The sequence below is a fragment of the Opisthocomus hoazin genome, chromosome 3, assembly GCF_030867145.1.
Source record: "Opisthocomus hoazin isolate bOpiHoa1 chromosome 3, bOpiHoa1.hap1, whole genome shotgun sequence".
Taxonomy (NCBI): domain Eukaryota; kingdom Metazoa; phylum Chordata; class Aves; order Opisthocomiformes; family Opisthocomidae; genus Opisthocomus; species Opisthocomus hoazin.
This window is the reverse complement of record NC_134416.1, coordinates 31,001,597-31,023,902: the sequence shown is the minus strand read 5'-3', so window position 1 is coordinate 31,023,902 and position 22,306 is coordinate 31,001,597. Positions and strand designations below refer to the sequence as shown.

The following is a 22,306-nucleotide window of genomic DNA, read 5'->3' as shown; positions in this document are numbered from 1 at the left end:
TCTGGCCAAAATGTTTTCAAACAGAGAATACAAGGTCACACCTATGAAAACGATCTGAAATCTAAATTTACATTTGCATGTGTAAAGATTTGCAGTAGAGCTACTTGATGTTTACCCAATCGGGAAATAAGAACAATACCACATGCCTTTGCTGATCAAGGCATCCAACACATGAATACTCCATAAAAACAATTCATATTCAGTCCATAAAACTAACAACTTTTTTAAGAAGTTAATTTTAATTCTGGATATTGAATAAATTTGAAAGCACTGCAATCTGCTCACAGATATGCCATAAGAGAAGCATTTAAATAAATTATTCATAGCAAGCCATTCACTAATCTATGTTCTAAGCAATATCCATCAATAGCTGGTGTCCCTGGAGGTGTTTATACAACAGCAAAATGTATAAATACAGATATGAGGGTAGACTGCTTGAGAAAAGTAGAGAAAAGAGATTGTTAGTTTAACCTATAACCCACACACCAATTTGTGCCTATGATTGTACAGAAGCAGCGACACAAAAACAAATTCTGAGGCATTTGATCTCTTTCGTGCAATTATCTCTCAGTTTTAGCCCTTATTTTTCTGAAAAACCCAAAGTGACTGTCCAACATTCCTCCTGGAAAAGCCATACAAAGTCTGTGGAATAAATAAATCCCAGAGTGAACATTTAAGGAATCTCTACAATTTACGAATCTTTGAGCTGTCCTGTCTGTGAAGCAAGATCTGTATTAGCAAACTCCCAACCTGTTCCCACGAATTTTTTAGTAAAAAGCAGTTGCCCTGTGCCAATACTATACCAGGGACTGTGCTAACAATTGCACGACATAGATAATCACATTCAAGTGCCTGAAAATGCTGTCTGTACAAACAGAAATACATGCATCCTAGAGTTATACATCTAATGCTACAGACAAGGAGCAGAGCTTGCCTCTTGGAAGTCTATCTTTGGAAGAAAGTGTTGCTGAAGTATCTTCCCTGTGATCTGCGTATGTGAAGAGAAGGTTACAGTTGTTTGCCTCCTTTCACTGGGCTAGAATTTAGAGCAAGAGAATTTCTCTAGTGGTTGCATACTGAATTCTGTGTTGCTATGGGGACTGAAGAGTAGCAAAGACCCCCAGAAAGAGTACAACAAAAAGAGGGTGGAAGGGGAAGAGCATACTGACTTGTTTCTGACTGCAGGACTAGCCAGAGTCAAATGAAGCTGATTAAAACAGGTAAGCAAAAGGACTATCATGCTTCAGTAGAGGAATTACAATTGTGGACAACATCCCAGAGGATCTAGCTGGAGAGAAATGCTCTAGAGTGGGGAAGAAGCTTAGGCAGAGCAGTATGTAGTTTGCACATTATTTTGTCTAAATCTATACACTTTTTGTACTAGCAAAAGAAAACGTTGTGTTGTTAGTGACATTAGGACTCATTGTCTTTGTTTTCAACTGTCTCCCATTACCTAAGTGCTCTTTTATGTGTGAAGGCAAAGTTATCTGTCACAAAAAAGGATTTAAACAGCCAAAAAAGGCAAGAGCTAGCCTATAGGGGAAGAAGTGGGGCCAAGGTCACCCCCTTGCCTGGGGCTGGGGAGCCTGGCTCAGACCTGTAGGAAGGCATCCTGATCTTTTCAAGATCCTCTTTTGTCTGAAACTATCCGTCACTGTTCTGGTCAGTACTGAACAAGTAGGTCTTTAGCAGGAGTTCTAGCTTTAAAATGTGCGAAGCCTCGAAGCATGTTATGAGAAATAAATAATTAGGGTTTTACATACTATGAGTCTGCATTCCTGGGTTTGTAGGACAGCGGGCTTTCTCTCTGGGAACTTGCCTGGCAAAAGGGATTCCGTTTCTTTTTGTTTTACAATTCAAAACCCCTTATATACTTCAAAGACTTCCATATTTTCAGCCTATAGGTAGTTACCAAATCTCAATACAAAGCTTTGTTGTCAAGCATATTTTCTTGTTTTTTCATGAATTAAACACAACATCCTAACAATAAAAAATGCTATACGAGAAGCAAAACCTCCCTGTGTTTTATTGTTTAGGATTTTCTGTGGGAGGAAAATCATAATTGTATTGGTAGAGGAAATCAGTTATATAAAAAATATTGATTGCATCATAAATGAGATTCATGCAGTACTGAGAAGTTTGGTTTTGGGGCAGCTAGATTGTGTGGACAATCTCTAAAGGAACAGGTTTCTCTAGCTTCATGCTCTTGGTTATAGCCAATATTAATGTTAGGAGACTTATCTGTAATACATACACATTTGTGTTAATGTTGAGCAATACACATAAAGAATCTTTTCTCTGATTGACTGATTGAAAAGATGCATCCCTAGCATAAAGAACATGTAGCACTTGCTATTTGTGCTCCTGCTAAATTATCTTATTAAATTTGCTGGGGCTGGGTGGGGTGGGATGTTGATACAACATTTTTGTTGTCTTGTAATTACTTGAAAGAGTCTTTATTCCTGAGACTTGTCAGGCAAGTGATATTTTTCTGACTTCAATCAAAGATGTTAGGTAATGTCAGAAAGAGCAGAAGGTACTTGAATAGAATATTTCATCAACCAGCATACATAGTACATGGAGTCATCTATGGTATGAGATTTGAATTGCAGCTGCCACTGAGGCCATCAGCACAGCACTTTAGACATGGTTGGAGGAGGGCTGTAAATCTGATTGCTGAAAAAATAAAATGGGATTGGAGAGGAGATGTATCCTGAAAAACTAATCTAATTGCTAGTTTTTAGGAGCAATGAAGTTTTTTAATAAAGAGTATATTATCTAAAATACTTACTATCTTTTTTTAAAAGTAATCAGCAGAAGCATTATTGCCTTCTAGAAGAGGTGGACAGGGCACCTTGAGCCACCACTAGTTGTTCTTAAATTCATTCGGAAGGAGACAGAAAGCTTGTAGAAACTGCAAGGCAAAAACCAATTCCTTCTGCATTGGATTATTTTGTCAGGGAGGATTCACCTCATTAGATAAGCATGCACTGAACAAATATGTGATGTCTGGCTTTCTCAGGGTCTTCCATTCTTTAGTCTATACAGATCTTATCATCGTTCTGGCTTGGAAAATACTCCTGTTTCAAGCTTTGCATTATTCCTTTTCAAAGAAAGAAAAATACCACAAAAACAGTCTGCTGGTTTGGAAGTCAAAATACTATCAAGATTTCTTGTATTTTTGCTATTATTTCCAGTGTTATTAATGTCTCTTCCGTCATTTGTATTTTAAAAAGCTTTCTTTTTCTATTGTCACGCTGGAGTTCTCCCTTTCTGGGAAATGAGATGAATCTATGTTTGCTGTCCTCTATGCATTTACTGTCTTCTATGATCACTAAAGAGATTCCACAGGGGTGCAGCTGAGGTTGAATTCCCAAAGTGGTTTTACAGACAAGAGGACAGATAAATCTTTTTCTGAAAAGCAAAGAGGACAAGTGAGTAGAAAATTTTAGGAAGAATTAGTCATCCAGGTTCTTAAATTTTCCTTGTAGATTTTATTAATTTGCCATTCAAAACATTTTCCATGAAAGTCTTTGAAGTTGGGCTCTGAAACCTGAGTTCTGCCAGACATTCTTACCTTCCATTGCTGGCTGATAGCTCTTTAGAAGTAGTCTGTCATATACACGTTGTCAGAAAAGTGAATCTTGAACACATATGTGACAACCTTTCATTTTTACTTTTTAAGGTTGTTTTGGTGTTTTTTTTGCCAGCGTTCACACCAGAGTTAAACAGTTATGCCCAGTGCTCAAAATCTGAAAGACTGAGGCTAGATGCATGACTTTTAGGTGGATTAACACAATCCAAATGCCTGTGGCCGGATGAGAAAGGATGCTGTCCTGATGCCATCTCATTGATATGCCGTCCAATATATTAGTCTTCACAAAAAAGACACTATTTCAATATGAATACATGCAGACAAAATTCTCCCCCAGTATTATTTTTTCAAATAAAGAATAAATGTGAAAAAGCAAAAGGAAATCATGATTAGTCTTTCATTCTGTGGTCTGTAATGCATGATAATTTTGTGGTGCTGTGAGGATGGGTGACTGGGGGACTAGAGCATGTTAACTTTAAGTGTGTTAACTTCTCATTTTCGTGCTTTTCTATGGCATTCTGTCAGTAAAAAATTGAAAGGAATTGCTTGTCCAAGAAAACAAAGAAATTCTTTTTCAATAACAGACAGAAAAGATGATGCTGTGCTGTGCTTGATGCACCCCAGGACACCGTTGGCCATTTTGGCTTCCAGGCCACACTGTTAACTCATATTCAACTTGCCATCAACAAAAAACCCCAAATCTCTTTCTGCAGGGCTGCTTTCCAGCGTCTCGTCCCCCAGTTTTTATGTGCAAGAGGCTGGAGAGCAGCTTCTCATACAATCATAAGTTATACCTTTCCACAAGCAATGTAGGAAGTGTAGTAGTATATTGGCCAAACTGATCTTATACACAAGATTATACACAAACTATGTCTGTTCTTGTATCCACATTATTGGTGCTTTAAAGAGCAACCAGACATACTTACCTTTTTCTTCCCTTTGAACTGATTGCAGTGAGACATGTTTTCACTGGGGGTTTTTTGCTTTTTTTTTTAATCCTCTCAGTGTTTTTTCCACTCGAGAAACTACAGTACAGTTCAGGTACAACAGGGGAGAAATTGTAGTAGAAAAAGGTTATGAATTTTGTGCATATGCTCAAATGAGAGGGGAACCTTCACCTGTCTTCTTCTGAAGCCTTCTCCCTTACTGTTGAGAGCAACAGCTGGGCTTAGATGTTCATACACAATGGAAAAGCCCTAGCATAGGAAGCTGTAAAAAACCCCGTTATCCACCTCAGAATATCCTTAAACTCAAGACTGAAGATGCTGGAGTTAAATCTCTACTGCAAAGTAAGCAAGGAAAAAACATGCATGTTGACTTAGCTTCCAGGAGATCCTTGCATTGTTTGCTTGTTCAGTAGTCACATTGTAATTAAGCTTGTTTGACCCATTAGAAAAGGCTGAGAGAATCAGTGTTAGAACAGCCTGTTCTGGAAAAAGAAATATCTTGGCTATCAGTGGCTATAAGCCTTGGTTTTCAGGGACTGTAAGATCTAAGCAACCGGAATGTATGGAACGAAACCTTCATGGGCTTCAGGGGCTCCAGTTACTGAGGGCTACAGGACATCATCTTGCAATGCTAGTTTCCTGAGGGCTATAGGATTTGATCTGTCAGAGGAAGTTGCAACTATGAACAAAATATGCTGAATTGTGATTTATTGCTGTCGCAAAACATATGCATGATTCCGCTTTACAGCAGGCAACTGCCAGGAGTTTGCACAACTAGACAGCTAGGATATCCTTCATGGTTTGGATCTCCCAATTCGGTGAATGAGCAGCTATTCATAGCTATGGTTTCATATGGGCTCCACGTCTGCTCTTCTGACATTCATGCTCCTTGCTATCAGAAGGGTCATGCAATATATTCCTGGCAAAGAATATCCTTGTGAGGAACCAGAGACCAGATTTAATCTGAAGACTGAAACTGCTCCATTTTCTCTCTAGGCTGCCACACATACTATTGACTTATCTGGCTGCTCTTGTGCCGTAGTGGAAGAAGCAATCAAAATTGCCTGTGCACAGTTCTATAACATCAGGTATTGTGAGGTTGGTAGGGTATATAATATATATCTGAATTAACATTAACCATCTGTAGCTATTAAATAGATAAACCAGTAACATGAACATGACCAGGACCCTTCTCTGACTTGGGGCTAACAGGCATAGGTTGTGCCAGTTGAGTCCTGTTAAACTCTCTTGAACCTCGGAAGAGCCTACTGTCAATCTTCTGCAGCTTGCACTGATTCCCAGACTGCCTGGCAATTATTTGAAAGAATGTTTTGTGGGCCAAAACTCAGTCAGGCACAATTATAACAAGTTAGCAGTAAGACAATCAACTTTAAGAGCCTGGAAATGTTCCTTGTAACTGTTGCATGTACTCTGTATATTATGTCTTGCTTGCCCGACATCACCCAGGGTAGAATTATGGAAGATATGGACATCGTGAACTAGTTGCCAGACCATCCATAAATACCTTCAGCAAAGTGTTGGCAGTGATGTACAACTGTTGTAACAACTAAATATTCCTTCCTGTTGATAAATTATTGAACCTAACATGAAAGTGGAGGAGGAGATGAAAAAGAACAGAAAACAGGGTAATAGATATGCATATACAACCCAGCAGTAGCATGAACATAGCTGATCGTGAAGGAAAAGTCCGCTATGATTTCTTGTGTCTCCATCACTTGGAAGTGTCATGGAAGCAGATTCCTCAAAATAGGGAATATCATGTGTGGAATTGAATTATGGGAAATTTCTTTCTCAACATAAATTGAGAGCAAAGAGAGAAGAGTTGCTATTGCCAACTTCTAAATGTTTCTTCTGCCCATTGACACTTTGTAATCAGTTATGTTCTGCGTTAAATGATGAGTGACCTCAGCACAAGTCTCCACAAATATGAATTCTCCTTCAGCTGGCTCCCCTCCCACGTTTGTAGCAAGATCTTCTGCCATTAGTTATTTGTTCTTCTCAGAAACTCAGAAGCAGAGTGCAATAGGAAGCCATTCATCACTGTGCTGAAGGTCAGTTCAGCCTCCTGTAATTTAATTTCTTCCTGTACTTCCTCTCTCTGTACTGGTCCATGGTAAACTAGACAGTTTGCTCCCGTACATCAGTTTGACCACAGCTGGGAAGAGATCAAGTCTTTTGCAGCAGCTACTTTATGTTCATAGAAGAATGGGCTGCAGATGAAAATAAAATTTGGATTGGCCATTCCACAGTGCAGATAGTCACCTGGACCAGTAGTATCGTTTTATTGCCCTTTTAAAGGAGTATACCTCTCAGGCACTGGTCAGCTTTGAAATCTGAAGAAAACCACGTGGCAGGGCTTACATTCCAGACACAGAGTTCATAGAGGGAGAGTTGAGTGGACTGCAGGTTAAGATGCACTGAACATTGAAGACTGATGTAAGGTTACGTATAAGACTAACAAACTCAGAAAATCTCAGTTGCACGCCCTTGCTGATTTAACAATATAATTTACCATGTGATAATGAGACTGAACTCGTTCAACTCTACCATCGCATCACTGAGTGGTGCAAGCATTAATTTGTCAGTGCTAGTTGTCTTCTTTTTCTGCTAATAACTTCTCTGTTTTGTGAATATTCACTACTGTATTATTATTATGTATCATAATATTGCATGTTGTTGTTATTTACAGAGTTATGGTAATTAAATCAAGGGCAATATGACTACCTACTATTAGATTTTTGCTGCTCCTTCTTTGGGTTAATACAGGTTGCATGGACCAAATGTGTTTTCCATCTTTCCTATGTGGCCAGCAGAAGATATTCCCTCTCTTTACAAGCCTTGTTTCTACCAGTAGTTGTGACTATCACAGAGTCGTTTAAGTTTGAAGGGACCTCTTGAGATCATCTTGTCCAACCTGCTGCTCAAGCAGGGTGAGCTAGAGCAGGTTTCCCAGGACTCTGTCCAGTTAGGTTTTGAATATATCCACAGAGGGAGACATCACAATCTCTCTGTGCCGGTGTTTGACTACCTTCACAGTAAAAAAAAAAAACCTGTTTACTTGTGTTCAGATGAAATTTAATGTTTTTAATTTGTGTCCATTGTCTCTTGTTCTGTCAGTGGGCACTACTGAAAAGAGCCTGGCTCCCTCTTCTTCTTTCCCTCACATCAAGTATTTATACACATGGATAAGTTTCCCCCCAAGCCTTTTCTTTCCCAGGCTGAATCTTTATCTGTATAGATAAAGAAGTAATCAAGAAGGTCTAGAAGTGAAACAAAATACTTTGTTCCCAACTGAAAGTAAACCTTCGTCTGGAGGGTTTTGGACAGTACTAAGTAGGTTTTTCTTATGTGGTTTATAGAACTTGCTTTCCCTTTTATTCCTTTTTTTTTTTTTTCTGTTAGAGACTTCCTTATTCAGATTCGTCATTTGAATTACTACTATTAATTGCACCTGTTACGTCAATGTCACATTATGTCTCTAACCTAAGGAAGTCTTTTCCTGCTTTTTTTTTCACATCTTCACCAGTGCCTTTTTTTTCCAGGTGGGAAATATCCATGACCTGTGAATTCTATGAACATCACCTTTTAGAAGGAAGACCTGATGTTTTTCTTGTAGATCTGCAGTAGTGTGGCTACTGTTAGCAATAACCCTGGCAAAGTATAAATAAAAAGTTATTTGCAGTAGTTTTATTTCAAAATGCTAATAGCATGGGAACAGCTCATAAATCATTAATGATGAGCTTCTAATTATGTGCCAGCATCACAGTGGGATCCAAGCTAATACCAAAAATTTACATATTCATGAATACACCCATGCATGGAAGAATGCGTAATAGATCAGAAACCAACTAATAATAGTCTACGTTTTCTCCAAACTCTTAATTGGGTGAAGTGCCTCCTTTCCCAAGACCCTTCTTCCAGGTATGTACTTATGATATATAGTCTCATTTCAAACAGTTTTCTCTGGAGTTAGATTTTAGGCTGTAGACAGCTTCAGCTTGTCCAAAAGTATGTGTGTAGTCTGCTATGTTAAGGGTAATGAATACCTCATATAATTAGTGTCTACTCCATTTATACTTGCTGACATGAATTTTGAGTTTAAAATATAGCGGGCATATGTTTAGTCTAGAACTAATGGGCTTTTATCTAAATTTTCTGTGATAAAAATTGGCATCAATGTTTTAAAAATATCTACTCTTTTTTTCATTGTATATTTACAGTTGTCTGGAACTGCAAATTTTGTTTTGGACAGTGTAGGTACTTCCAGAGATCAGCTATAAGGGATGACTTTTAAATGCAGGTGGTAAGGGTTAGAGGGAAGAAGATGGACTTTGTTATGTTTTTACAAAAGCTTGCCTTACAGGCCCCAGAAAACATCAGTTGTCGATGTGAAAACATCCAGTCTTCTTTCCCAGCCCTAAAAGAATCTAGTGTAGAGAGTTTCTTGTGAAGCACAATTTTATTTTCCAGAATAAAACTTGATTAAAAATTACAAACAAACTATTGTTTATGTTTCCCGCAGATTCCCAGCCCTGGAGAGCTGGAGGATTTTTCTTTCTTATGCCTCTTTGAGTGTGATACTCTCTTCTTCACCTTGCTTGGTCCTTGGGTCTAATGTGGCAGCTCACCTGCAGATCTCTTTTGAATGAGTCACTTCCTACCTCTGTAATCATTTCCACCTTTTTCACTTGACCCATTCATTGAAAAAGATGTGCTGGCTCCTGACACCCTGTCTCCTAAAGGGAGATAGGCCAGCTCAGTACAAGTCACAGTCTCTGCTTGGGGCTTATTGGCACTGCTGCACTTCAGACACCAGTGATAGTTATTGTAATTGAATGTATCTATAACTAATTATGTGTATTTCTACAGAAGCTATTATTCAAGGATCCCTAAGCAGTTTTTGCAATTAAGAATTATTAAGATTCATATCAAACCTGCACAGTATGTAATGATAATTAGAAAATCACTATGTCTAGCACTGATCAATCTCTGTTGTAGAACGTAATATCTTTTAAAAAATGGCTTGCCAAGAACTCAGAGTGCCTATTCTCTTCCTACCCCCTCCCCACCCACTCCCACAACCTGCAAACCTGTATCTTTCTCATAAATGTAGCATAGTGGTATAGATTCCTTGCTGCTTCACTAGCCAGAAGCTGTTGGTCATATAACAGAGAAGCTCCTTGTTTTGGTTTTGGCTGCAGCCAGTAACAAAAGCGCCACGCGGCCGCCCCTCCCCCCGCAGGGTGCGGAGGAGAATGAAAAAGAAACAGGTAGAAAACCGGTGGGTCGGGATAAGGCCAGTTTAACAGAATAGCAAACAGAGGGAACAGTAAAAACAATGATACAGATAAGGAGAAAACACAACAACGAACCGCACGATCCGGAGAGCAGCTCTCCCAGACAGGATCGGCGCCTGCGCTCCTGAACCGCGAGTGAGTTCCTGACACCCCGCGCCACCCCCCACCGGAACCCAGCATGACGGCACATGTATGGAATACCCACCTCTGTTTGGCCAGGTTGGGGTTGGGTCAGCCCACCCGACTGTGCCCCTTCCTGGATTCTGGTGAAAATTAACCCTGTCCTGGCCAAACCCAGGACATTATCCACCGTTTATTCCATAGCATCTACATCATGCCCAGATCCCCCATCGTCCAGTTGATCACCACCACTTCTCCTGTCTCCAGATATCATTCCCTTAGTCTATGGATCATCACTCTGAAGTGTCCATTGAGTTCATTTAATCCATGACCTTGGGCTCCATCTGTCGTAATGGTCTTCTGTGGCAGGAGAGGTGATGTGTGGTGATGGGTGGTCACTTGCTGCATCCGGAGCTCACGACTGATGTATCTGGTGCGGCCCGTGCTCACAGTCTGCAGGTTGGAGACATCGGTCTCGATGAAGTTGCTGGGTGCCAGTTGTTGAAAACCAGGTCCAGTCCCATCATCGCTGTGCTCTGCTAGGTTTTCATCAAAAAGTCCATCCTTCTTTAATCTGGACAATTCTTACTACAATACTGCTGATACAACACCTAACAATTATAACAGTGATAACAGACAGTGACAGGGTTATTTAACAATTAACTTTATACAATTTATTTATTTATGGACTATTCTCACCCAAAATCAAATCCCCATGAGGTACACATTGGACTTCCCCATCCTTCCGCATTACCCACCAGGTACACCCAGGTCCTTGAGCAAAAGCAATCCCGTGGACAGGCTTGCCTTTGCCCGAGGCAGGACTAACCCAAACTGTCTTCCCTAACATGTTGCGCATGCGCACTACGGGGACTTTATCTCCTTCTACAGAGCGCTGAGGTTTTGACTGGGCAGGACCAGCCCAGTTGGTGGGTCCTCTGGTGTTAACCAACCAGGTGGCCTTTGCTAAATGAGTATCCCAATTTTTGAAAGTCCCATACCCCATTGCTCTCAAAGTGGTTCTTAGCAGCCCATTGTACTGTTCGATCTTTCCAGAGGCTGGTGCATGGTAGGGGATGTGATACGCCCACTCGATACCATGTTCTTTGGCCCAGGTGTCTATGAGGCTGTTGCAAAAGTGAGTCCCGTTGTCCGACTCATTTCTTTCGGGAGTGGCATGTCACTACAGGACTTGTTTTTCCTGGCCCAGGATGGTATTCCGGGCAGTGGCATGGGCCACAGGGTAGGTTTCCAGCCATCTGGTGGTGGCCTCCACCATTGTGAGCACATAGCGCTTGCCTTGGCGGGTTTGTGGCAGTGTGATGTAGTCAATCTGCTAAGCCTCCCCATATTTATGTTTTAGCCATCGTCCTCCATACCACTGAGGCTTTATCCGCTTGGCTTGCTTGATTGCAGCGCATGTTTCACATTCATGGATAACCTGTGCGATAGTGTCCATGGTCAAGTCCACCCCTCGGTCACAAGCCCATCTGTATGTCGCGTCTCTTCCTTGGTGGCCCGAGGTGTCATGGGCCCACCAAGCTATAAAGAGTTCACCCTTATGTTGCCAGTCCAGATCCACCTGAGCCACTTCAATCTTAGCAGCCTGATCTACCTGCTGGTTGTTTTGATGTTTCTCCGTGGCCCAACCCTTAGGGACATGGGCATCCACGTGACGGAGTTTTACAACCAACTGCTCCAGATGGGCAGCAATATCTTGCCACAATGGGGCAGCCCAGATAGGTTTGCCTCTGCGCTGCCAGTTGTTCTTCTTCCATTGCTGCAGCCACCCCCACAAGGCATTGGCCACCATCCAGGAGTCAGTGTAAAGATAGAGCACTGGCCACTTCTCTCGACTGGCAATGTCTAAAGCCAGCTGGATGGCTTTCACCTCTGCAAACTGGCTTGACTCACCTTCTCCCTCGTCAGTTTCTGTGACTTGTCGTGTAGGGCTCCATACAGCAGCCTTCCACCTCTGCTGCTTCCCAACAATGCGACAGGACCCATCCGTGAACAGGGCATACTGTTTCTTATCTTCTGGCAGCTGGTTATACAGTGGGGCCTCTTCAGCAGGTGTCACCTCCTCCTCTGGCGATGCTCCAAAATCTTTGCCTTCTGGCCAGTCCATGATTACCTCCAGAATTCCTGGGCGACTGGGGTTTCCCATTCGGGCGCGCTGGGTGATCAGCGCGACCCACTTACTCCACGTAGCATCGGTGGCATGATGCGTAGAGGGGACCCTCTCTTTGAACATCCAGCCCAGGACCGGCAATTGTGGTGCTAGGAGGAGCTGTGCTTCAGTGCCGACCACTTCTGAAGCAGCTCGAACGCCTTCATATGCTGCCAGAATCTCTTTTTCAGTGGGAGTGTAGCGGGTCTCGGATCCTTTGTATCCCTGGCTCCAAAACCCCAGGGGTCGACCTCGAGTCTCCCCTGGTGCTTTCTGCCAGAGACTCCAGGTTGGGCCATTCTCCCTGGCTGCGGTGTAGAGCACATTTTTAACATCTTGCCCTGACCGGACTGGACCAAGGGCTACGGCATGAACTATCTCCCGTTTCATTTGCTCAAATGCCTGTCGTTGCTCAGGGCCCCATTCAAAATCATTCTTCTTCCGGGTCACGTGGTACAGAGGACTTACAATCTGGCTGTAATTTGGGATGTGCATTCTCCAAAAACCCAGAACACCTAAGAAGGCCTGTGCTTCCTTTTTGCTGGTTGGTGGAGACATAGCTGCTATTTTGTTGGTGACATCCATTGGGATTTGACAGCGCATCCTGCCATTTTATCCCCAAAAACTGGATCTCTTGCGCAGGTCCCTTGACTTTACTTCATGGCACACTTTCCCGTGTCAGCTAAAACCCTTCCCTGTCATGCAACAGACCCCCTAGCACAAGATTCAGCGTTGCTCCAGGTAATAGGTCTTCTGAGGTACAAAATAAAAATTCAGTATCTAATGAAATTGCACAGGAAATTTGTGGAGTCACAGTTACCCAAAGTATGGCAGGATGAGAAATGCCAAGTTGGTCTGCAACAGTGGTTTACCTAGTCCAACCTTCTGTCTTTGACAGAGAGAAGTGCCATGAGCTTTCAAGCAATGTGCCTCAAACTCAGTAGTTATAGGGTGAGGAATAAAAAATCCGATCAAACAAAAAGTCTTCTAAGCCCCTAAATTTTGAACTGTGCTGCTTTATGCTCTCGCTCTTTAGACTATCACAGCAGCCTCCACCCTGATAGAGCCTTGTCCTTTTCTCTTGGTCTATTCCAGTTAACACTTGAAATTGCAGGCAGAGCCTTGCTCGTCCTCTCAGCTATGTATTTTTCCCACTTTGGCTGAATGTAGCATGCAGAATCCACAGTAGTGTGTCACTGAAGTTGTACCTGTATTTTGGCCCTGGAGGGCTCTGGTTCTATCCGGAGGAGGCTGGAACATGGTCTGAAACCAGCAAGATGCCAGCTCTCAGCATTAGTTCATGTTCTTTATCAGAACAAAGCAAGGAAAAATATCTGGTAAGAAAATTGTGTTTTTCATTACCCATGGTCCTGAAAGGCTCCCATTTTATCCAAATCTGTCTTTTATTTTTGTACTGAAAAAAATCCTAGCATGCATATTCTAGTGAAAAATAGTAAAATTTATTATAGTAATTATCCCTATACAGTGCTTTTGTATAGAAGCTATAGTCAGATAAATTAATGAATTTTAAAACACTTTTTGAGTTCACCTTCAGTATTATGAAATCCAAACATTTGATAGAGCACAACTAATGTGATAATATACTCTCCAGGTTACACAAACAAGTGACTTCCTAGTGAAATTATCAAAACTTGCAATCACAAGCAGTCTGTTCTGCTGCGTACATGATGCTGCCAGAGGAGTACAGTAGGTGTTAGGACTAAGAGCATGCAACGAGACAGCGCTGTAATATGCCAGGTTTACCTATGGTTTTGCCCTGCTGATGCTGGGTTTTGCTCATATAAATTAGATCATGTTTTATAAACCACTTCTACTAAACCATCTTTTATTAGAGCAATCTCTTCTATGTTGAGCTAATGTAGAACTTTGATATTTAGAAAACCTATTTTGCAAATAATACTAATACAGAAGTTTTTGAAGAGTTCAGCTTAAAAAAATTCCATTCTTTATCCTTCCAACTTATCCAAATATAACTTTCTCATGCCTGCTTCTATCCCAGTGATATCCCTGTGGCTTTTAATCCTTCATCCTGCTGTGTACATCACTGGTCTCCTTACACACCAAGGAAACCTTTTAATGTACAGAAATCTCCAGCAATGAGATTTGGCAGCTCAATACTGCAAGGTCATTTAACGTGTTTTCTCACCTGATTTCCTATTTCCCCAGGGGAAACTACTTCGCAGGATAACCTTTTTTCTCAGTTCAAAAAGGTTAAGAATCTTGTCTTATATCAAAGCGGGATTTTTTTGGACATAACCAGAAGTGCTGGAAGTTGAATAGTGATCACAAAGTACAAGATACCCCAAACTAGGTTAAGAAATACGAGAACAGTTGCGAGACATATTGTTAAAGAATGGAGTTTCTAGATTTCTGTAACAAGACTTGGAAACCTGTTGTTTAAGTTGCTTACCCCTAGTGCAGCATTCATTCTCCCACTGGTTTCATCTGGTTCTGGGCTGGGCTCTTAATTATTTTAAACACAAAGAGTAAACCTCACCCTAGGCAAATTGCACCTCTCCCAGTGGATATCTGCCTGTTGACAAAGGAGAAATGCCTATGTGAAAATTTCCTTAATTTCTTTATTTTTTAATCTTTTGTTGATTTTTAGATATATATTTTCTAGAAATGTAAACAGCAGCATTCTCTTACTTTCTCAGGTCATGTCTAAATTTTCCTTTTGTAAGAATATTTTTTGCCTGCTGGAACAACATGGTTCTGCTGTGGCCACACATCAGTAAATTGTTCAGCAACTGTGGAGATATTTAATATCTCATGAGATCTCAAAATGAATATAATTTGTCTAGAAGACATGAGGGATAAATTTGAAAGATTTCACCATAGATGTCTTGGTTTGATTTTGGTGCTCCTAGTCTAAAAGTCACATTGCTGGTATTAATTTTAAAACATTAAGAAAAAAAATAAGCTTTTAAAAGAATGGAAGATAATTCAACATTTGTGTTTTATTAAATATTGACATTGCCTGCACTGGAATTAGAATAATAGTGATAATTAACAATAACAAAAAAAAATCAAACCAAAAAGGTTGGAAAATACCTCTGGAGGTCCTGCTCAACGCAAGGTTAAGTTCAAAGTTAGACTGGGCTGCTGAAGGCCTTGTCCAGTTGTGTTTTGACATACTCCAAGGACAGAGATTTCATGTTCTCTCTGGATCCTCACATTTCCATATGAAACTATAATGTACCTGCAAGAGTCTTACAGAGTGATTGTATAGATTCATAATGGTTTGCATTATGCATTTTGCATGTAGTTTTAGAAGTCACACAACATTTAGTCTAATGATTCCTCCTGACATTCAGCTCTACAGTTCTATGAATTTTCTATTCTTTACACTTCAAGATGTACCTAAAAATCAATTATGTATACATTGTTTTCCACTAATAAGACAGACAATGAATATTTCATAAAAATCTTGGCCCCCCCGAAGCTAATGGCAAAGATCCCATATGTTGCAGTGGGATCAAGGTTCCACTGAGGGTATACATAAAACATGGCCTCTTTCTGATTACTATAAATATGCAAATACCTTTGGCAATATAAAAAATGGATATTTTCCATACCACACTATTTACCTTTATTGCAATATTTGTACTATTTTCGACACTTCATGTAGGAAATTCCTCAAACACTTCATAAATTTAAGGAAAGGTTCTGGTAAACGTCCAGTTGTTGTTGGCTCCCAATGTAAGATGAAACATAGTACATATAATACCTTACAGTGCTGTCCTAAAAAAGAAATATTTCTGTTTATGCCTTGGACTTATCTTGCTTCTGAAAACTTCTTTAAGTCAAGGTATATCAGCTAGAGCATAACTCCAGGCAATGTTTTCTAGGTCAGTGGCAAAAGCAGTCTTTCTTGAGTTTTAAGGAGGGTTTTACTAAAATTTCAAGCTTCTTTCACTCGGTTGAGATTTAAATGAAGCATAAAGAAGTTAAAAAACATGGAATAGAACTGGACGGAGTGACTGAATATTGTCGTAGGTGAAGAAGAAAACAAGAAAGATTCGGGTGGAAAGCAGGAAGAGTTAGGAAAATAGAGAGAAATCAGGTATAGAAAAAAATCAGAAAATTTATATGGAATAGAATGTGATACAATTTATACCCATTTTCCCACTCACTTCACCTACACTGTAAAACTCCCGGTATGGTCCCTGACACATTTGTTGCTCAGACCAGACAGCATCCTTACAAACGATTGCTGGCCACATTTCAGAAGTTAGAGCAGGGCGGGACTTACAGAAAATTTTAAAGTTACTGGCCTGTTTGAGAGTTAATATTATGTATAGAGGTTGTTATGATTGATATGGAGGTTTGAGTGATTGGCTTCAGTGCACACCCAGACTCAGACTAACAGTCCCAGACACATTTAATTTATTAGAATAAATGTATCCTTCAAGTACTTTTTCAATTGCATCATACTTTCATCTTTATCTCAGCTCTCAACTTAGGGGCAACACAAAGTTTCCTGTTACTCTTCAGCTTATTTGCTATTTGAACCTTTTCTGCATCTACATCATGACTTCCAGTGTGGTAGCATTTTGGACCCATGCTTTCTCTCTGCAGACGTAAAGCCTCTGCCTCAGTGTGATCCCTAGCTCTTTTCTCTTTAGCACTGTCAGAGAAGAAGCTAAATCAAATGAGGCACTGTGTGCATGACGTGCCCAAGAGACTCTTGCTTACTCCAATGACATCAGTGTATATGGGCTTGAACAAGCTGCATTCTGGGTGTTCCTGTAATACAGAAACAGATATAAAGTAGGGGCGAGGGGGTGAGAATTACTCCAGTGGTAAATTTTTTTTTTCTTTTTGCTCTTTTTTGAGGTACTGAACACCTGTCACAACCAGAAAATGATAATGGATGTGGGAAATTCACACCGCGTAGCAGGAGAACAGGCAAACATCAAACAGAGCAAAAGTTTTTTCTGATGGATGAAGCCATGAGGATTACATCTCTATTTATCAGTTTCCCAGTCTGTAAATCTAATAACATTTTAATGACACATTTTTGTTTTATAAATATAGTTTTCCCGGCCAGAAATGAAAAATCATGTGTCTCACCTTTACTGGATTTAATAGCAGTGTGGGGATGCAGAGTTTAATACGGATTCTCTCATCACTGCTGGCATTGCAAATACCCCATCAGCCCTCCTGTAGTGGTTTACTGAAGTTACAGTTGTTTTGTAGCCGAGATGCTTGTTCATGATATCTTTGCAACTGCTCAGATGAAAATTACATTCTCTGTTACATGCATTTGTCTCCTCTCATTACATGTAATTCTGCTTCTTTTTTTCACTTATTCCAAAGTGCTCAAAACTTTTGCATGATTTTCAGGGCGAGTAAGCACTGTGTGGCTGTTACAGCGCATGCCTCAGTGGAGAATCATTCTCCTAGACAAAGTGTGTTACTTTAGCAAGTGTCACACTTTTCACTACTCCAAGAAAACCTTACAAAATAGCATGGCTGCAGAGATTTAGTTAATTTACCAGCTATACCAACAGAGTCTAGGCCTCAGCTTGATATATTTTGGGAGGGTTTTGGGAGACAAACACTCTCATTGTCCCTGCCTAGACATGCGTTCTTTGCAAGTGATGTTCAGTGTCTTCGATCTAGCAATTGATATGTACAACAACTTCACTTTCAGAAGAAAGAGAAATAAATACTCTTCCATAAACTTTATTAGTCATTAGAATCTTAGGGTCGTCTTTCCGTTCTCCAATATTTAGAGACATTTCTTTACTAATCAGTTATGTCTGACATCATAGGAAGCTGAAAAGCTTTTGAATATACAAAAGGCTGTGACCAGAGCTCCGGTGTAGGAGCAGTAGAAAAGTCAGATTGTCTTACCTTAAGTAATGTAAATCCTAGACACTAGAAGAGTTACTGTTAATTTGCACTGATACAAATGAACTTGGATTCTGCCTTTGTAAGGAAAATGAACGCTGGAAATGCTACTGTGGTTTTGCTGGTGGCTTTTCAGTCTCCAGGAAAGTGGAATCATGGTGTATGAACTCAGTATTTGATTACCACTTCCTTACTGTGCCTTGGATGGCAATCACTGAAAATGAAATATGATATTAACAAAAATTAAAAAACAGAAGGCAACAGCTTAGTCCTTTATGATACAGTTTCTTTGAAATGACTTTCAAAAACGTGCACCCTTTCAGCCTGGCTTTTAATTTGTATATTTTATTAAGCACAGAATAGTATAGACATCCCACTGTAAGACTGGCACCATTCATAAGTTGAGGGAATGAAAATTCAGTTTGTTTTTATTAATTCATGCAGGAGCAGCCCATGTCTGGTATGCACAACCTACATTCGCCAGTTTGTATTTAAACACTGAAAAAAAATACATTCCTCTTTATTGCTACAGTTGCTTTAAATTAAAATTGTGAAGAAATACAATGTTAGGTAACACAAAGCTTCTTTTATTTCTCTTAAACAAAAAGCTTTATGAACATGCTGATGTATTTTGTAAACATAATAAATTTTATCTAGCGAATCAGTGGGAAAACATAGCCCCAAGGCTCTACTCCGTGGTGTCTCTCTGAAATGATACTAGTAAAGTTATGATAAAACTATCATAAAAGTAAGGAGGAAAAAACCTTATAGCAAGTGCTTGCAACATTTTAACACTAACGGAACCATATTCGTGCAAATGAGAACATTTTGGTAAAAGCTTACAGAGCAAAAAGGCACTACATTTTCTTTACGCAAATTAAAGATAGAGCATTAAAGGTCAGATGTAAAACTTTGCCAAATAGCTCTCTCTCCATTGATTTTACAGTGTGTTAAGAGGAGAGAATGTAGCCTGCTTGTGACATGGAGCAGGACTGCTGGTTTAGCTGTCTCTGAGAAAGTCTGAAGGACCAATGGAGAAAACCTTTGAGTGAGAAGAGATAGGTACTACAAAGGCAACGATATGGGCAAACCTTCAAGGTCCAAGGTGATAAAGGAATGACATCCCTGAAAACTCATGCAAGGAAATGCCAGGTTCCAGCCTCCATTGATTTTCCATCCTGGGCTCTGCCAGCTGTAATATCAGTGTCAGTCAAATGCGGATGCTCGGGAAGAACAACAGCTTACGTACAGGATGGTCCCAGGGCTGGCAGTCTCACCAGGAGGCACATTTGAAAAGCTGAAGGAGGAGGCAAAGTAGTGCAAAACTATTTTTATGATTTCTCTTGTTAGTGAAAGGTAGTGCTCTCAATCACTAGTGATAAGGAAAGAATTTTTACTACTTGTACAACGTATTCCTATGGTTCATGAAGGTAAGGGTAGGCTCTGAACAGCATAGTGCCTTGGCAACCAGCATAAAGTCATCTTCAGGGAAGAGATGAGATCAGATCTCCTTAAAGTTTTTTGAGCTGGTGCCTGTCAACGTAACTTCTGTATTACTTGGACTGAGGTTGGAAAGCCGATTAGTACAAATGTCTTAAAAACCTGCTAATAAAGACTAGTCTAGGAGTACAATTATGTTCATTCCATCTCAATTTTTTATATGTATGAAAGAAAAGCCTTTTTTCATATGAGTACTTACTGAGAAAGAAAACACTTCAGGCAAAGTATATAGAAAAGTAATAGAAAATCAGAAAAATATTTGTTTCGGATTCTGTTTTGGTAAATCTCTTTTTAGTGACAAAAGCAATCAAAAATATTTTGTAGTTTTAAGTGTTGGGAGGAGCTGTTTTTTTCTTTTCATAACTCAGTTTGCTGCTAAGAATTGCTTCTACCCATCAACAGGGAAACCTTGAAGGGAGGTTTTGAATAGTGGCAGTTGGAGGCATTCTGAAATGTACGTTAAATAAGTCAAGGCTGAATAGTAGCACTAGTGTTTGTGTTAGAGTTAGGTTATATTTATCTTCCATTAAAAACTGTTGGCTATGAAATACTACTCTGAGCTCAATCTTGCCAAATAAAGTTCAAGCAAGAGAGAGTTACTCAGTTTGATTGTAAATTGAAAGAAATCTGCTGCTTGCTTTTGCTTTGTCTCAAAATAATTAAGTGCATTATAAGATATAATTTGTCCTGTTTCAAAATCATCAGAAAATATCAACATGTTTTACTCCTATTAATAGCCTGGTTCAAAAGATTTAATTGTACATAGAATCTCTTGGCATGACAATGTTTTCTCCAGCTGGGACAATGCTCTTGCATATCATTGTCTCCATAAAGTCCTTTAGCCAGTTTGCATTTTATTTCCAACCCCTTTTTAATGAATCTTTGATACCTTAATTGACAAACTACAGATTGCAGCTATGGTTGCAGAGCAGTAGAATAATGAAAATAACCACGATGCACATAGGTATACATTGATGCAAAATTACAAATGGGGTGGTAGAAGGAAAGTCTTTAAATATTTGAAAGAAAAAATCACCAATGGTCAGAGAAACTATCTAGTCTGATGAAAATGAGTTTAAAGAGAGAGAAAAAAAAAAAGGAAAGAGAAATTTTTATGTCCCAGTTGAAGGGCAAGTATGCTGGCAAGCATCTCTATTAGGTTATGCAATATTTTTTAAAGAGAAACAGTGGAAGTCTTCTCATTTGAGACACATGAAGTTTCAAGTGACAGAAAACTAAAAATTATACTGTAGGGAACAGTTACATACTGGTAGAGAGATGGACAAAATTATCAAAGAAATCTTTTCTTTTGCAGTTTCTATGATCTCACAAAAATATTTCTTCAATATTAGGGTGTCTTTCTGTGGGAAAACATAATAGCAAAACTTGCTGTCCCCTTTACCCTGTGGAAAGTACAGGAGATAGAAGGGGAGTGGAGAACTGGATAATATAAAAGGAGAAATGGCTAGGCTAGTTATAGATGTAAAAATAGCAGTCAGATTTGAATCTGCATGTATTATAGTGACAGGCACCACACACAAAAGAGGCATAGTGGAATGTTACATCAGGAAGCAATCCTGCTATTACCACTGAAGAATAATAATCTCAAAGCTGCTCTGATATTTCTTAGCCGAGATCCCTCCTGCTATGAGCACAAGCAGAGAGAAAATGTAACAAAATTATTAACAAAATCCATGATACATAAACAGGAGAACACAGGCTTGGTAGGATAAGAAGAGTGTCTCTTGCATTTTTTCAGTTCCAGTTCTTCTTAAAATATAGTGCAAAAAATGACTGGTTGTATGTGTTTCCAGAGGGGAGAAATCTGCCAGAAATTAAAACAGGAGAGTTTGGATATAGGAGGTTTTGTGCTAGTGTATCTGAAGCAATCCTCACCTAGATACGTGTAGGAACCATTAGCATGCCGTTATCCTGTCTGTCAAATCTTTTTGAACATCTTTTCATAAACCCCATAAGGAACAGACGGGCTGTTTTTCAACATCTTCTTCCTCTGTTTCTGCAGAACACAATAGTCACCAAGTAGACCAGCACAAGCTGACCAACTGACTCATCATCAACAGATTTGTGACTCTTTTAGACGATGTTTTGGGTAGTTGGAATCTGGAGGCTAGAGTCCCAGTTGGAAGTAGTAGGTAAGAAAATCACCCCGAGGTTTACATGTTAATGATTCCCTTCACACAGTGCTCTGATCGAAAGCTCTAACAGTAGTATATTTGTAATGAGTATCTATCCAATGTCACATATAAGATAATATTCTTGGAATTACCTGCGTGGTGCTTATCTTTCACATTCCATTGAATGGAGAGACAATAATAATAATTAAAAAAATTTGTGCCGGCAAAGCATCATTCAATTAATATTTCAAAATACGTTAACCTAGGTAAGCGAGTAATCTGATTTTTGTGTTACAGATAAAGAGACCAAGGAACACAGAGGCAGTTTAAAAAAAAAAGTGCATGCGTCTAAAAATACTGATGTCTGTAGTGTTTCAAAATCATTTAGGTGTCTCATTCCACTGACTATGCAATTAAAATTACGCAATTAAAAGTCTGACTCATGCAATTTAAAATCTGACTAAAAAGAAAATGGAGTAAATTAGTACAACCCATCATACATTTTGAGTCAGTGGCAAAAACGAGAAAAGCATACATCAGACTTGTCTAATCTTGCAGTGAGACCCTGGCTTCTCTAAAATCCAGTATAAAATACCCATTGACTTCTGTTCTATCCATAAAATTAAAGGAATTTTAATATT

General features: G+C 39.7%; 1 long non-coding RNA gene across 1 annotated transcript in view; it reads left to right on the top strand.

Annotated features, from left to right (window-relative positions):
• Positions 1 to 1,135: 1,135 nt before the first annotated feature.
• Positions 1,136 to 22,306, top strand: part of LOC142360730 (uncharacterized) — a 34,067-nt gene continuing 12,896 nt past the window's right edge. The window contains exons 1-3 of the long non-coding RNA XR_012763316.1: positions 1,136 to 1,220; positions 8,106 to 8,484; positions 21,554 to 21,683. This is a non-coding gene — a long non-coding RNA (uncharacterized LOC142360730). The remainder of the gene's footprint in view (positions 1,221 to 8,105; positions 8,485 to 21,553; positions 21,684 to 22,306) is intronic.